Source organism: Dermacentor variabilis, chromosome 1 (genome assembly GCF_050947875.1).
Source record: "Dermacentor variabilis isolate Ectoservices chromosome 1, ASM5094787v1, whole genome shotgun sequence".
NCBI lineage: Eukaryota > Metazoa > Arthropoda > Arachnida > Ixodida > Ixodidae > Dermacentor > Dermacentor variabilis.
The window spans coordinates 272,916,460-272,933,115 of NC_134568.1; positions in this window are offsets into that span (position 1 = coordinate 272,916,460).

Below are 16,656 nucleotides of genomic sequence, written 5' to 3' on the forward strand. Positions count from 1 at the left end.
ACGTGAGGCAAAGAGGTTCCGGAAAAAGAAAGGCGGGTAAAAACGCGCGCTACACATAATACCGTTTACCCTCTCACATCATATGCGCGACGACACTCGGCTATAGTGCAAGACGTTCCCTAACCAATTCTGAGGCTAACAGTCACTCCCGTGTCACCTTCATGGCCACTTTCTGCGTGCGCACAACCTGCACTCAGTCAGCCGCAGTGCGCGAGCGCTCTTCAATTACGCCACGAGCGACGGTCAACGACAAAAAGAAAACAAAAGGCAGGAAGAAAAACAACCAAATCAAGGGCGACGGGCGAAAAGAAAGCGGCAGGGAGCAGCGAAGAACGCGAGCGCTCGCGGCTTGCACAATCGAGTCGAAACCACGGCCGCCGACAGGTCCCAATGAGCACGAAATGGTCTAGTTGGACCTCCCGTTCTGATGTCGATATGGTGTGAAGAGGCGCGTCTGCTCGTTGGGGAAAACAGCGCCGAGCCGCAAGCGCACGCCCGAAAGCGCGAGGATCGGCAGCCGCGGCGCCGTAATAAGAGGGCCCCGGCGGCCTGTTCTCGTGAGAAAGTGCGCGCCCCTTTTAGGCGCCGCGGTGGTCCCGGGGGGAGGCTGCTGTGTGCGCGGAGCCGCCGGCGGCCATTAGGCCCCGATCGCGGATGCCGCCGCCACCGATCGCGCAGGCGACGGCTCAGTCGCTTGATTGAGAGATCGCGGCCGCCTGTGTCTCTGGGCGGTCATGGGGACACGCTTTTTTTGCGCCGCCTCGCTACAGCGCGACAGCATCTCTAGTGCGAAAGGAACCGGCTTCCTGCTCTCTGTGATCGGGCGTGCAGAACGGCTCTCGCAGCGCCGATTCTGTCATTGTATAACACGAGCCAACTCCACGCATCGCCGCGCCACAACGACGTAACGTCCGGATTGACGTATGCTGTGCCGTGATGTAGGTCCGGGAGGCTTATTCGCCATGTCGAAATCGACGAGGTGGCTAACGTGAAATGCGTAGCATTATGCACTAGCATAATATTTCAACACGGAGTGGTAAGTGTAAATCATGAATGATACCGAAGGAGCAGAGACCAGCAAATAAAACTGTTGACTTCAGAACGCACGTTCATTCACAGCCCAGCATAGTCATCTGATACATGGCTGTGTGCAGCTGTAGGGATAAAATTAAAGCCAGATTTACGGCTACGTGCGAGATGGTTAAACAAGTGGCAGCATGCTGTCATTGCAGTCATATAATGCACATATGTATAGTAATCATACAAAATCGTAATCTTCGCAAGCCTATGCGAACGACCCATGTGTTTGACTAAGTAACGTCTGCTGTCTGGCTAGTTTGTACGTGGCTAGAAATGGCTTTGGGCGCAAAACAGGACAAAAAATAGACACGGACAGCCGCACAACTGTGTGCACGCCTCTCCACGTCTATTCTTTGTCCGTGTCTTATTTTGCGCCTTGAACCATTTCTAGCCTCGTGTTTCACGTTATGATCTAAAATACAGCGGGCTTTCCCCACAAAACTAATAAACAATAATGTATTTTATAATACACATGCTCCAGCCTGCTGAAGTTGAGCTATCGCAGCAAGCTTGCGACCGCTTGCCACCATACAAGTAAGTGAACCGCTATCATGAAGATAAATTATTGTCGTTCTTGTTGTCTGCCATTGTTTGCGCCATCAGTGAAACCTGTGAAGCCCTGACCGGTCGACGTTCATAATCATGCATGCCTTTGCGTAGCATACACACTTTTCGGAAACAAATTAACAAGGCATTCAACACCAAGCGTTCGAGTCGATCTTCCAAGAGCTGTTGTCACATAAAAAAGACAGTATACTAAACTGAGTCTCTGTCATTTCCTCAGTGTGTGGCCACACTGGTTCGAGGTCTTAAAATATAAAACCAAAACACTAAAAGCCTGGGGTCTCATTGTACGTAAAGCTGTCCCCGTTATCCCTTGCATCTACTCATCTGCATGTTTGCTGAAGAAGGTGGGCGTCAGATTTTTAGCTGGATTTTCTGCTTTCAGCCAAGGTGTTCACGGTAAGGCGGTGCAGAAGCGCTTGCCCAGTAAAGAAAGTCAAGATGAAAATGTAAAACATTGTATGAAGTTTGTGCGGTGCCAGCAGAACGTTGCTTACTCTATACTATTTTCTTTAAGTCTTCAGGGATACACGCTTGCTACCCTTCTGTTACACTGCGAGAGATGTCCAAATATCAGGCAGATAGAGCGCCAGGTTTTACTAATTTGCGTTTTTCCGTATATGCTAGTGCTGTGGTCATCATTAATTTTTTGCCGGAACTACTACGTCATTTAAACACAGGCAAAAGACGTCCTGAGAAATAATAGAAGCTTGCTATTATAAAAATGAACAGTTCTTGAATTGCTGGTGAGCCTCCATATTGCTGTATCAATGCGCAGCTGCTCTTCTATAGGAGGCTGCGGGTGTCTTCCTGATGAGGTTGCCTCGTGATCCTCTTTCGCTTTGCGCTCAGTCAGAGTGATCCCCGAACGGTGCTTCATTACGGAAAAAATTAACTATGCAGAAATTGAGTGAATAGCCTAGTTACTCGGCTTGCTAAAGTGATAACTTTCGGTTAGAATAAAATAACGTGCTCTTTATGCCCGTAATCCTCCGAAAAATTCGCACATCAAGGAAAATTAAACCAATTTGTTCAACTGTATTTCTGGTCACCTAGAGTACGATTGTACAAAAAAGAAAAAGAAAGAAAACCACCATATGTTATACGGGCAAGACTTTAATTAGTATACTAATTGCTAAATTATGAACTCTTTTTCTAATCTATGTGCCACTGAAACTTCGCTCCAAGTTATCAAAAATGCTACTATGTGCTCTTAGTTAAGTTTACTGTGCTTAAACCAGAATTTTGAGGTATAAAATTCAGCAATAAACGATACGTTAGGCATTACAGGATCAACAGCCAAAGTGAACTGGTGCTTAGTTAGAGATCTTTCGGGGGAAGGTACACAGTTCCCTAATTTTTCAGCAATCGTTCAAGTGAAGACGAAGTGCTAGCTGTACGTATACTGGAACTTTTCTCCTTCGCATGGTTTCATCACCAGAGAACCCGTCTACATTTTACCTGTAATAATACAAGCAAATTATGTCTGTGCACGCTGTTTACAAAACAATGACTATAGGCAAACTGCGTCGCAGGAAAGCTAGCTTTCCAATTATGACAAGGGTATTTTTCTGAGCACCCTTAGTCTCAGGACCTCCACCTGACACTAAATTACAAAACGATGCGCTTAAGAAGCCAACAAACACTGACACCAAGGACAAAATAGGGGAAATTACTTGTGCTTAATAAATGAATTAAAGAAACGATAAATTAATGTAAATGAAAGTGGATGAAAAAGTCTGTGAGAGGTGGCGCTGGCTAACATTCCCAGGGTTCTACTAGGAAACATAAATACCCAAGAAAGTGGATGGAGAAACGGCGCCGCGGTAGCTCAATTGGTAGAGCATCGCACGCGAAATGCGGCGATTGTGGGATCGTTCCCCACCAGCGGCAAGTTGTTTTTTCATCCACTTTCATTTCCATTAATTTCTGGTTTCTTTATTTCACTTATTAAGCACAAGTAATTTCCCCTATGTTGTTCTTGGTGTCAGTGTTTGTTGGCTTCTTATGATACGATTAATAAAAATCGGGCCCCTCGGTTAACCCCCTTTGTTCTCGTTTGAAACGATACGCTGTATTTGAGCGATTGAAATATATGTACACCGGATTTTTTACGCACCCTAAAGCTGTTCTATTGACGTTATTTAATTAAGTTTGTGCGGGGAAATACCGCGCTTTTGATGCCGCGGATTGCACCAATCATCATGATCATCATCATCGTCGTCGTCGTCGTCGTCATCATCAGCCTATTTTATGTCCACTGCAGGACGAAGGCCTTTCCCTGCGATCTCCAATTACCCCTGTCCTGCGCCAACCGATTCCAGTTAGCACCCGGAACTTTGCTAATTTCGTCGCACCACCTAGTCTTCTGTCGTCCTCTACTGCGCTTCCCTTCTCTCGGTACCCATTCTGTCACCCTAAAGGTCCAACGGTTATCTAATCTGCGCATTACATGACCTGCACAGCGCCATCTTTTTCTCTTAATGTATATTAGAATATCGTCTATACCCGTTTGCTCTCTGATCCAAACCACTCTCTTTCTGTCTGTTAAAGTTATGCCTAGCATTCTTCGTTCCATCGCTCCTTGTGCGGTCCTTAAGTTGTTCTCAAGCTTATTTGTCAGTCTCCAAGTCTCTGCCCCATATGTAAGCACCGGTAAAATGCACTGATTGTATACTTCCCTTTTCAATGATAACGGTAAGCTCCCAGTCAGGAGCTCACGATGTCTGCCGTATGCGATCCAACCCATTTTTATTCTTCTCTGAATTTCCTTATCATTGTCAGGGTTCCCTGCGATTACTTGACCTAGGTAAACATACCCCTTCACAGACTCTAGAGGCTGACTTCCGATCTTGAACTCTTGATCTCTTGCCCGCTTATTTATCATTATCTTTGTCTTCTGCGTATTAATCTTGAACCCCACTCTGACACTCTCCCTGTTAAGGTCCTCAATCATTTGTTGTAACTCGTCCGCAGTGTTGCTGAATAGAACAATGTCATCGGCAAACCGAAGGTTGCTGAGGAATTCGCCGTCGATCCTTACTCCTAAACCTTCCCAGGTTAATAGCTTCAATACTTCGTCCAAGTACGCAGTGAATAGCATTGGAGAGATTGTGTCCCCTTATCTGACCCCTTTCTTTATAGGTATCTTCCTACTTTTTTTGTGTAGAATTAAGGTGGCTGTGGAATCTCTGTATATATTTTCCAGGGTATTTACTTAAGCGGTCTGTATTCCTTGATTACGCAATGCCTCTATGACTCCTGGTATCTCTACTGAATCAAATGCCTTTTCGTAATCTGTGAAAGCCATATAGAGAGGCTTATCCTCGTCTGCGGATTTCTCGATAACCTGATTAATGGCACGGACGTGATCCATTGCAGGGTATCCCTTCCTGAAGCCAGCCTGTTCCCTTGGTTGACTAAAGTCCAGTGTTGTCTTTATTCTATTGGAAATTATCTTGGTGAATATTTTATATAATAGTGAGAGTAAGCTAATGAGCCTATAATTTTTCAATTCTTTAACGTCTCCCTGGTTGTGGATTAGTATAATGTTTGCATTCTTACAGTTTTCTGGGATCATTGCAGTCGATAGACACTTCGTATAGAGAGCCGCCAGTTTTCCTAGCATTATGTCTCCTCCATCTTTGATTAAATAGAATGTTATTCCAACATCTCCTGCCGCTTGTCCCCATTTCATGCCTTGCAAGGCCCTTCTGATCTCATCTCTAGTTATAGGAGGAGTTTCTGTATACTGTTCATTATTGTTTCGAATAGAGTACTCCTGAGTCCTCTGGGTGCTGTACAGGTCAGTATAGAATTCTTCCGCTGCCTTTATTTTACCTTCGAGATTGCTGATGATATTACCCTGCTTATCTTTCAGTGCATACATCTTGGTTTGTTTTATGCCAAGTTTCCTTCTCATTGATTTCTGGCTGCGTCCATTTTTTACGGCTTCTTCAGTGTTTCTCACGTTATAATTTCGAATATCACTTATTTTCATTTTATTGATCAGTTTTGACAGCTCCGCGAATTCTATCTTATATCTTGAGTTGGACACTTTCATTCTTTGTTGTTTCTTTATTAGGTCCTTTGTTATTTGGGATAGCTTGCCTACTGGTTGTTTTATTGCCTTACCTCCCACCTCAATTACTGGTTCTGAGGCCAGCCTATTGTTACGGTTTCACTTATTACCTCTATGTCGTCTTCATCTCTCTGTTCTAAGGCTGCATATTTGATGGCAAGCACCAACCTGAATTGGTCTGCTTTTACCCTTACTGCCACTAAGTTGACCTGTTTTTTCTCGGCCAATAGAAAATACACATTTACTTGTACTAATATCGGTGTAAATATTTATCTAACTCTCTCGCCATTCGGTACGTTCTAATTTAATTTAAACACATACAAAGCAAACGACCATAAAGCTTCCAAGGTATTTATTAACATGTATTTCCTTTTCGACCATTTTTGTTGTTTCATGAAAGTTCGTTCACCCACTACGACAAGGTTTTAGGCTTTCTAAAGCTAGCTGGTTATATATAATCAAAACTTCAACCAACTATAAACATAGAAGGCTCTATGTCACCTGCAGGCAACATTCATAATTTGTCTTTGCACATATGGAGTTAGTTGCCGTTATGCCAGTAAGCCCTGAATACACACGTATACCGGCAGCAATGAAGGCTGTTAAAGTAAGCACCCCTGTACTATAGGGCGACGCGCTAAATAAGATGGATGATTATAACTTGTCACAACCCTACGTACCGCGGCTCAAGTAGCATAAAATACTTTTATTAACGATGATGCGTTTTCTAATTGTTCATAAAATTTGTTCGCGCACACCGTACGGTATTGTAAAAGGGGAAAGGGTACTACAACATACAATCTCGAGCGCAATCCTTGAAGTTAGATCCTGGGGCCCTATAATGTAAAACTATTCCAATCTGCTTTTAGTCCAATGTCCTGATGTCAAATTTACGTACCCCTGACACAAGCATCAGGGGTGCGATCGGAGGTCGTTGTTCGGCGCGTTCGTTCGGTTACCGGCGCGCGCGATTGGCCTACTCCGCGCCGACGTCGCCAGCCGCAGGGCGCAGCCATGTTTTTTGGTGACGTCAAAATGACGACACACTCCTGTCAATCATCGTTCAACCGAGCACGTCGTCGGCTAGGCGCCGAACCCGACAGGAGTTGGGTAGTTTGGAGCGATCATGCGCTCGTTACGAGACCGGCTTCGCATGGCGCGTCTGGTGGATGGGATTGGATCCAACCGGCGGTTGCAGAATGGCACGTTCGGATCCAATCCGTAGTTTAATTGGAGAAAATGGCGCTTGCATTAGGAACTTAGCTTGTTGCGCTGGCGTTGCTCTAGGAGGAAGGAGAGTGGATGGCGGTGCGAAACGCGTTTGAAGAAATGGCAGAAAGCGAATTCAGGCGTCGCTTTCGTTTCTCGAAACAAATAGTGCGTAGGTTGTATACAGCTAAATCGACCCCATCATCGGTGCCAGCGCGCCACTGGAATGTTGTTGCTGCCTCTGGAAAAGTGCGTCACTGTTCCCATCGTTTCTTCTTTTTTTTTTCTTCTCGCTGTGCGCGACACCACCTATATAGGGACGACGCTGAGAAACTAATAGTTATAAATTGCAGTATTCACACGTTCTACTATTTGAAAACGTGTTTGGGCTTGAGAAGAAAGAAATTCATCTTTTAGATAAAGATTTCATTCATTTGGAAGACGAGAAACATTTCGTTTTGTAGTATACTGTCTGCAAGCAGACGACAAACGAGGGAAGTAAACTTCCGGGGAGTTCACCGCTTGCGGATTGGCTGCTCTCTCTGCCCCATTCTTAGAAATTTTGCGTACTGCCACTTTGTGACGTTGCAGCAACCGAACAGAACGCGTATCGAACAAAGATCTCCGATAGCGCCCCAGGCGATAACCCGAAGCGTTGTTTGAAGAGCCCAATCAAACGCGCTCTTCGTTTATAGGAGATCATAATTTTTTTTTTCTTGCTTTCTTTGCCCGCATTGAGCAGTTTTTCTTATCTAATTTGCTGACAAGAGGCAAGGAGCACGCTCAAGTGGAGAGGGTTTCGATGGGGCTAAGGCAGCACATTGAAAGTAGATAACCGGATGAGGAGAAGGGTGGCGGCGAATGCGATTGGCCCACTTCACTTTATTTAGCTTGCGGTGGCTGGTCGAAATCGCGGCGGCGTGCAACAGAAGGCTAGGAACGCTGCTAAAACGGATCCTCAGCAAAGAAGAGTTGGCGGAGCGGTGTCGTATACATGCCGAAAGGGCTTGATAACGCTATATTAACATGGCAAAAGTTTTGTGATACACAAATAAATCCATGCTCTCCGGTAGGTGCGAGTAGCCCGCGCCTGAGCGATCGGCAGGCAGCCATATTCTATTCCTTTCGGAACGGGGCCGTCTGCAGCTATTCACAAAAACAAATTCAGTTTTGCTTGGCAAATTAATGCATTTTTAACGCGTACACGCCACTTTGGCGCGTGAGTTTTCGCGGTTTTGTGACGTCGCGTGACAGACAGCTGGCGAAAAAGGCGTCGAATCAGAAGTAATTATTTTGCTTTCGTTCGGTCTAATCACGCATAATCAGATGGGGCGTTTTCGTGGTATTTATGACGTCGCGTTACAGACAGGCGAGGTGGTGGGGGGGACCGGTGGCCTGAAAATGTTTCGACCAATCGTGAAGGGCTGACTGCAGAATTGGAATAGAAAAGCTTGGGATAGCTTTACGTTATAGCGCTGCTGCTTTCGATAAGTCAGGCTCAGTACATTGTTTATTCCTTGACGTAAACAAAACTTTTTTTTTCCTTGAGGCAAATAAAACAGTACTTTGGGTGACGTTGCTCATTGCTGGGAAAATATGACTGCGTTTATTGTGCGAAGACAGCGTGAACTGGGAGACTGTACGGGAGTTACCACAGCCACTTAGGGTTGTCCTCTGATCGCCCAAGGGCACATTATCTCCATTCCAGCTCTACGGCAATGAGAAATTCCTACCGAGGCACTGCTTTTCGTAACAGTCAGTGCCAGCTCTACTGGCGGAGCGGCGATTGCGCCGCTAAAAGAAAAAGAAAAGAAGAAAGAAGAACAAAATGCTCCTTTCGCATTTGCCAGGCAGCGACGCCGCGTCTGTGAATGGTGTATAGCGTCTGTTCCGCGTCTCTAATAGTTCCCGCCAGCTCCTCTGTTTTTCTGACCTTGTATTTTCTTTCTTGCCCTTGTTCTTCATGTGGAAACCAGCCGAGCAGGTGCTTGAACGGAGATCTGAAAAAAGAATGCTAACGTTTTCATTGAGCAGACACTGGGACAATCAAAACACATCAACCACGCGCCTATTTTCCTGACGCTACGGCGGGGATTGATGTTGCCGAACTACCTTACACATTTTCTCATTGCTTAGAGTTCAAGCTGAAGGGGGGAAGTCCTGCAAATGGCGGGCGTGATGTCACCCCTCTTTTCATCGCCCCTAGTACGACAAAATCATGCCTCTATATAGGTGACAAGGCATTGCGTTGTTGCAACAGTGAAACGCCATAATTTAGGAGGCCATGCGAAAACTGATGCGCACTTAGAATATTGCCACAGGAGTATTATCAGGTTGGACAGCGCTAATAGAAATATAATGCTTACACATCTCTTTCAGACCTGTTTTATTACCATGAGCAAGCCACGGCGTCAACACAGAGACATTCGCACATCCCCCCTTCCGATCGATGCTACGTCCCATTGGCTTTTATTACTTGAACGGAGCCGTCACCATTAAGGGTGGGGGGATTGGGGGGTGGTCGGAGCGGTTGAATGTGAACGTCACTTATAGTGGCCTTTCACCGAGGTCTTATGGGCACCGCTATATTTTATGGCGCGGTGACGAGTCTAGTGTTTGCCCCAACTGGCCTTTGCTGCCTCTGTATACGATGGCAGCGGATGACGCCGGCGCGCCACAGCAAGCCGCGGTTTCAGCGGCTGTTGTCGACAATGAGTAGATAAAGCTTTAGCCAAAGTTTTAGAGGACGTGTAAATGTTGCATATTCATGCTTCTCAGCTCCTTACGCTTTGTCCAAATCCTGTGAACACTGCCGTACGGATCGGGTAACAGAAGGCTGCGGGACTATAGAAATTGTTTTCCAACACAGTATGAAATCGGGATTACGTTCATTTGCTCGTCGTCTTTCCTTTATTTATTTCCAATGGCTTTGTAGCCACGGGTCGTCTTGCTGTTGGTTCAGTAACATCTTTTGGGGCGATGCAATTACATTATTCATTTTCTACCTATTAACTCGCGATTGTGCTAATTGTGGTGTTTATGTCGTGGTCCCAGCTTAGAATAGCCATATTTTGAAGTTTTGTAGTAGCGTACCGAAAAGAAGTAATATCATTCGTCACTCGTTTACGTTGTGGCTTGGGACGAAACGCTCAGATTCGAGGGAGAGAGGAATGAGGTGGGAAGGACAAGGAGGTTCTGGTTTGCTACCCTGCACTGGTGGATAGATAAGGAGAAAAGAAAGACGGAAAGAATTGCGAAGATGTAAAGCAAAGGCGCGAAAAACACTAGTGGACGGGGTAAACGTAACATCAGTGAGAAATATAGTCTCTGTAATAGACCATTCGAACGTAAAATCGTCAAAAATGCCTTGAGCGACTTGTGGCGAGACGACTGTATAGGCCGGCGTTATTTGAATGTCTGCTCCGAAAGATCTTCGAACTTTCTTACGTAACATATGTAGACCACTCATTAGACAGTGTATGCTCGCTAATAAGTCTCATTTCTAATATGTGACTGTAAGTCTAAGTCAGTTTATGTGAAAGGGGCTGGACGTTAATGGGCACCTGGAAAAAAGAACAATATTTACAAGCTCGAGCAACTCATACTAGAATACAGTGTAAAACTTTAGCTGATGGTACAAGCAGCGCAAGAATAACGGCAACACAAGACAGAGAAATACAAAGGACTCAGCGCCGGTCCTGTGTATTCCCCTGTCGTGTGTTGCCGATATTTTTGCGCTGCTTTTACCATGAACTCGTACTAGATTCGTGGTGCTGTCTGGTCGTCCCATTTTTTCCCCTGGAACTTTCCCCTTGATGAAATGTCATCGCAAAATTGCTTCGCTACAGCAAAACCTTGGCTTGACTAAGAGGGTGGTTCGGAAATTTATTCTGAGGTTGTGGCGCAAAGAAACAGGGACTAAGGAAACCCAAGAGGACAGATGCTACAGTGAAGCAGTACAGTAAAACGACATTATTACGAATGGGGACGAAATGCAAAAAAACGACTTTGTACCGTACATTGGGTGCATGTTAAAGAACCCCATGTGGCCGAAATTAATCCACAGTCCCCCACTGCGGAGCGCGTCATAGTCATATCGCGGTACTGGCACGTAATACCCCAGACTTCAATTATAACGGGTGGTACATCTTTTTTCGATGTTTCTCCGTTGTCAACATAAAACGCTGCGAGCTGATCAACTTTTGGTACAATGATCCATGCCAGAATATCCCAGCTGCCAATGCACTCACCTGCAGGAAACGGCCTCTCTCAAGTATGTCCGCGCAGAGCATATTTTTAAACATATGGAATTTGACCTCCTCAAACTGCACAGTGGGTTATGAGGGACGCTGTAGTGTGTGGCTCGGGATTGATTTCAAACAACTTGTGTTCATCAACGTGCACATAAATATAAGTACAGGAGCGTTTCTTGCATTTCACCCCTATCGGAACGTAGCCGCCGCGACCGAGAAACGAACCGCCGCGGAGGCAACGCGGCGGGTGTTGAGGCACGAGTTGATGAGGCGTGGCGGAAGCGCCATCTCTTTTATAGTGAACGAACTTGCCAGCGAAAATAGTCTATGCCGTCTGAGTTTCTAAATCATCAACTGAGACCGCGGAAAAACGGGGAAAGAAATTGAAGCACACATGTAGAAATTAATTTAATGGTTCTTATAAAACACTTGAGTTTTGTCGCTCGATTATGCATGTATGAATATTTAATTAATAATATCTCTACCAGGCTAGTCTGCCCCGTTGCTTCACTTTTTAGAGGGTTTGTTGAATGAAGAAGCATGGATGAAGCATTTTAATTAATCTGCGGCCCTCCAAGGGCACCTCGAATGAGGCGAGCTTTTAGGCATCCTCTAAAAAGGGGAGGAAATGGTTTGCTCGTTTCAAGATACGGACCTCAGTCCTTTAATGTTCTTCGTGTATATTTCAGTGATCTTCCTAGTGCTGTGCCGGTTGTGTTGCTGCAAGCTGCTGGCGACCCAGTTTTTGTATCTCGCACAATAAACTATTTCAATGTTGTGAGTTAAAGCAATGAGTTGGTTCGTAGCTAAGCTTATAAACGTTGATGCAGCTAGAACGCAGTTGATTTGCTCACACAGCACCTTGGAGAAGATTCAGCACCATTATCCTCTGTTTTGCATGTATACACGTGTTTTCAGTACACTGTAGGCCAGTTCGCCACTTATACATTTGCAGTAAACTACCCAAAGGCTTATTTGACGGTAGCGACCTAGCGTGGAATTCCGATCTTGAAAGCGTGCAGACGTTTCCAGTGAATTGTTTTATGTCTTGCTGTTGTAAAACGTCAGATTTTACATGTATTTATCGGTCTGCAAGTCTGTTGTACACGACTTAGTCTATAATTGGCTATATTTACACATGGCACGTAAGTGTATAGAAATATTCTAGTCTTGAAATTGCAACCAGAGTAAACTCTAATTTGCTATTTTTTGCTAAGGTTGCAGTTGCAGATTCTTTGCAGTTGCAGAGTTTATACAACTTATGTGCTAAATATCGCGTTGATGTATTTAAAGTTAAATCGTTGCCAAGCTTCAACGCTGTTTTGATACAAGCCACACTGTTGAAACGCTTTTCGCTTAGGGCATTGAAACTATGCGTACCTGCTCACGATCGGAGGCCTAAGAATCGTTCAGCGACCACTGAACTTCATGAACGACTGCTGGAAACTTTTTTTTTCTGATATGAATGGGTTAAATAGTTATAGTTCTTTCTTCCTATAAAGTGTGAATTTTTTCTTCTGCATTCTGTCAAGGACCTGCGCGAGTCAACGGCGTTTTCTTCTGGCTGCCGTATAGGCCTGACGTCTCACCCTTTATTTCTTTTGCATCAGTAAAGATTTATTGTTATTAGTAGCAGTAGTAAGGTGTGACTATGAGATTTATTTCTCGCTTGATTTAGTGCTATCAATGTGTTGCAGCTTTTTGTTATGTGCTGCGTTGCCTTTGTTACGTTTTCAAGCACGCGTTACCATGGTTACCAACTTGATATTCACTTATATCTGCTGATCAAGGAGGGGACAGGGTTGAATGGAAGGGGGTTGTCATCACGTATCACATACCTAGAATCAATTATTCGTTGCGTTCTCGCGATAAACTTGGCTCGCTAGGCCAGGTTCCCTCCTCGTCTTTGTCCCGCCACGATTTTCTATAGTCATGCATACACACGAACTTACCCATTGCTCCTTTTCTCCCTAAAGTCAATACCCTGCACGCCCACTAGCAGCGTTCCAGTCACGGACTTACTTTTCTCTCGGGCTCGAAATGGGTCCGGACTAAAGCACCGCTGAAATGGATGGACTATTAGCATGCGTGTTTCAAATATACTCTGATGCACAGATTGGTCGCGTGGATCAGTGAGAGTCGATTGCAACTTGTTCTGTGCGAAGCACTGCGAATATTCTGCACTGTGTACACTGTGCACAATAATGAGCTATAGCTATTGCTCTCACTGTTTGGCACCTTGGGCGAAATGAACATTTGTAGTCACCGCGGATGCATACGCGCCGCGGTGGCGTATAGCGGCCATGGCGTTGCGCTGCTGAGAACGAGGTTGAGGGTTCGATTGCCAGCCGCGGCGGGCCCATTTCGAGGGAGCTGAAATGCATAAAAGCACTCGAGCACTTAGGTTTAGGTGCACTCGTGAAACATCCCCAGCTGGTCAAAATTAATCCGGAGTCCTCCAGTATAAGGCCTGTCACCTATAGCTCCACCGTCGCTCTGGGATGTTAAATCCCATGAATAAATTGAATCAATCAACCGCCGATATACGCGTCACTTCAGTCAGAGGAGAAAAATCTACAATGATAGTTTTACACTTGTGATATTGGAAGCAGCTGAGAGGTAAGCCGCATCTAATTCTCGTAATTACTATATATGTGCCAAACATTTTTTATGGCCTCGTATACCCTTTGGGTAATTCAGTTTCCACTTCATTCTATATAATTGCCCATAAGTTAACGCATGCAGCTCATGTAGTGTCAAAGGCGAAACACGGAACGTTTTAAAATTTCAGATAAGTGGATAGGGACGGTTATATGGAGCGTTTAACTTCTTCAATGCAACTACTTGTGTCCAAGACTAATGCCTCGCAATAAGCACATGCAAAGCACAAAACGCACTCTACGCCTGTCTTTCACTGTAAGAGGGGGAGGGGCACTCTGTATTCAACCGTCGTGTGCTTTAAACGGTGACACAGGCCGACATATTCCCAGCCTGACAACACGTGTTGTTCAGGACAGTAAAGAGAGAAAACGAAAAGTGTTTTTTTTTTCCTTTTTGTTACTTGACGCTGGAAACACACTCCTTGCGAAGACAGCGTTTAGCTAAATGTTAAATGCAGAAGGTGACGACAGAGAAAGTGACTGCGCCGTATTCATTTGCGACAGACGGCGATTATTGTATCAATAGGCAAGCTGCAGGCACCATTGATGAAACCAGCGTAGAATAAACAGAGAAGCTCATTGTTTTCACCACTGCCAACGGCGCAGCGCCAACAGTGGGTAATGACAAGTCCAATGGTGCTTTATCTCCAAACGTTGACAGTCGCCATAGCGCCGCCGTCCCAGATGTTTCCATTGGGAGGCGCGCGCGGGCGGACCGGTAGGTGAGGTAATTGCCACGAGGATTCCTCCGCGTCCCCAGCGTTTATACAGGTGGCGCGTGCGCCCACGTCATCTTTTGTTTCGGTGGGCATTAGCCGCATTTGGCACCGTCGGCGCGCTGGAGGGAGAGAGAGAGAGAGAGAAAAAGCGGTGGTTCATTGTCTTCGCGCTTTGTGTCGCCCGCATCGATTCTGTCCACGAAACAGCTGTGACTTCCCATCACCTGCGCTGACGAGCTCCTCTAAGCAGTTGCCGGGAGCCGCGCGACAAACGGCGGCCGTCATAATGCCGTCGCCGCCGTCGTCGAGGGGTCAGTCCTAATCGAACGCTTCCACTGAGCGGGTCCATTAGGTTTATGAAGGCGGCCGCGTTGGAGGCGCACTCGGGTCGCTGACTGGCGAAACGACTTGCGCCGCGCCGAGTAATTCAGATGTGTACGAATAGCGCGGTCTTTTTTGTGAGCAAGCAGTGGCAACTCCCTTTTCCGGTCGATTTTCAATCTCCCGAATGATATGGAAGAGGCCGCGCGCCCGCCCGCCTCTGTGCGAAGAAAAGAAAAAGAAAGAGAGAGAGAGAGAGAGAAAAAAAAAGAAGAAGACGAGAGAAAGAAAAAATACTAATTGCTGCTGCGCGTAGAAGAGCGGACTGCGGGCTGTGCTCTTTTTTTTCCTTGCACCTGCTGCTGCTTCTGCTGCCAAGAAGTTTCCGAGGTGCTCCGTTACTCGTTATATATATATGGCACTGTTTACGCGCGCTGTTATCCGCTTTATTGCTTCCCGTGAAAGCTTGCGATGCAATCACTATTCGAGCGGATGGCACAACGTCCAAGATCAGAAACATGCGGACTGCTTATTGAAACTCGCAATATCAAAACAAATGAAATAAATTTCATCAGTGACCCCATTGCCATTCGCGATGTTGCGTGCTTAAGCTCCAGGTGCTGCGTTTTGCAAGGATCTGTCGATTACTTGCTGGTATGTCTGACCACGTGCGTGCGAAAAAAAAAAAAATGTCATGAGCCATTTCACTCTGTGAAGGCGGATGACCAGCGAAGCTGTTTAGCACACGACACAGAGGTGACATATAATTTTGATCAAAGGTACGAACATATTTCTTGTCCTGATCGGTTTAGCACACGACACAGAGGTGACATATAATTTTGATCAAAAGTACAAACATATTTCTTGTCCTATTTCTTGTCCTGTCATCGTGACGATAGATATGCACGCATTCTCGTTCACCTCTGATATTAAATGCGTCGCTCACGTAAGACCATGAATGCTCATACCGCCTTAAGCAATGGTTTATACCATCGTAAATAAAAAGTAATAATAATAACGCGGCCTCCCGATTACGACGACAGAACAGAAACGAAAATCTACGCTGGAATGATGAACGGCAACGGCGCCAGCTGTGGAAGAAGACGACGATGCTCAAGTCACTGCTGATGATGACAACGACGATGACGACGATAGTTTCCTTTTGTCAATGAATGGCTCATAGCCCCTTAAACAATGAGCGGCAACGGAACCAGCCATGGAAGAAGACGACAATGCTCGACTCACTGCTGATGATGACGACGACGATGACGACGATAGTTTCCTTTTGCCAATGAATGGCTCATAGCCCCTTTAACAATGAGCGGCAACGGAGCCAGCTGTGGAAGAAGACGATGCTCGTCTCACTGCTGATGATGACGACGACGATGACGACGATAGTTTCCTTTCGTCAATGAATGGATCATAGCCCCTTAAACAATGAGCGGCAACGGAGCCAGCTGTGGAAGAAGACGACGATACTCGAGTCACTGCTGATGATGACGACGACGATGACGACGATAGTTTCCTTTTGCCAATGAATGGCTCATAGCCCCTTTAACAATGAGCGGCAACGGAGCCAGCTGTGGAAGAAGACGATGCTCGTCTCACTGCTGATGATGACGACGACGATGACGACGATAGTTTCCTTTTGTCATTGAATGGATCATAGCCCCTTAAACAATGAGCGGCAACGGAGCCAGCTGTGGAAGAAGACGACGATAGTTTCATTTTATCAATGAGCGGCAACGGAACCAGCTCCGGAAGGAGAC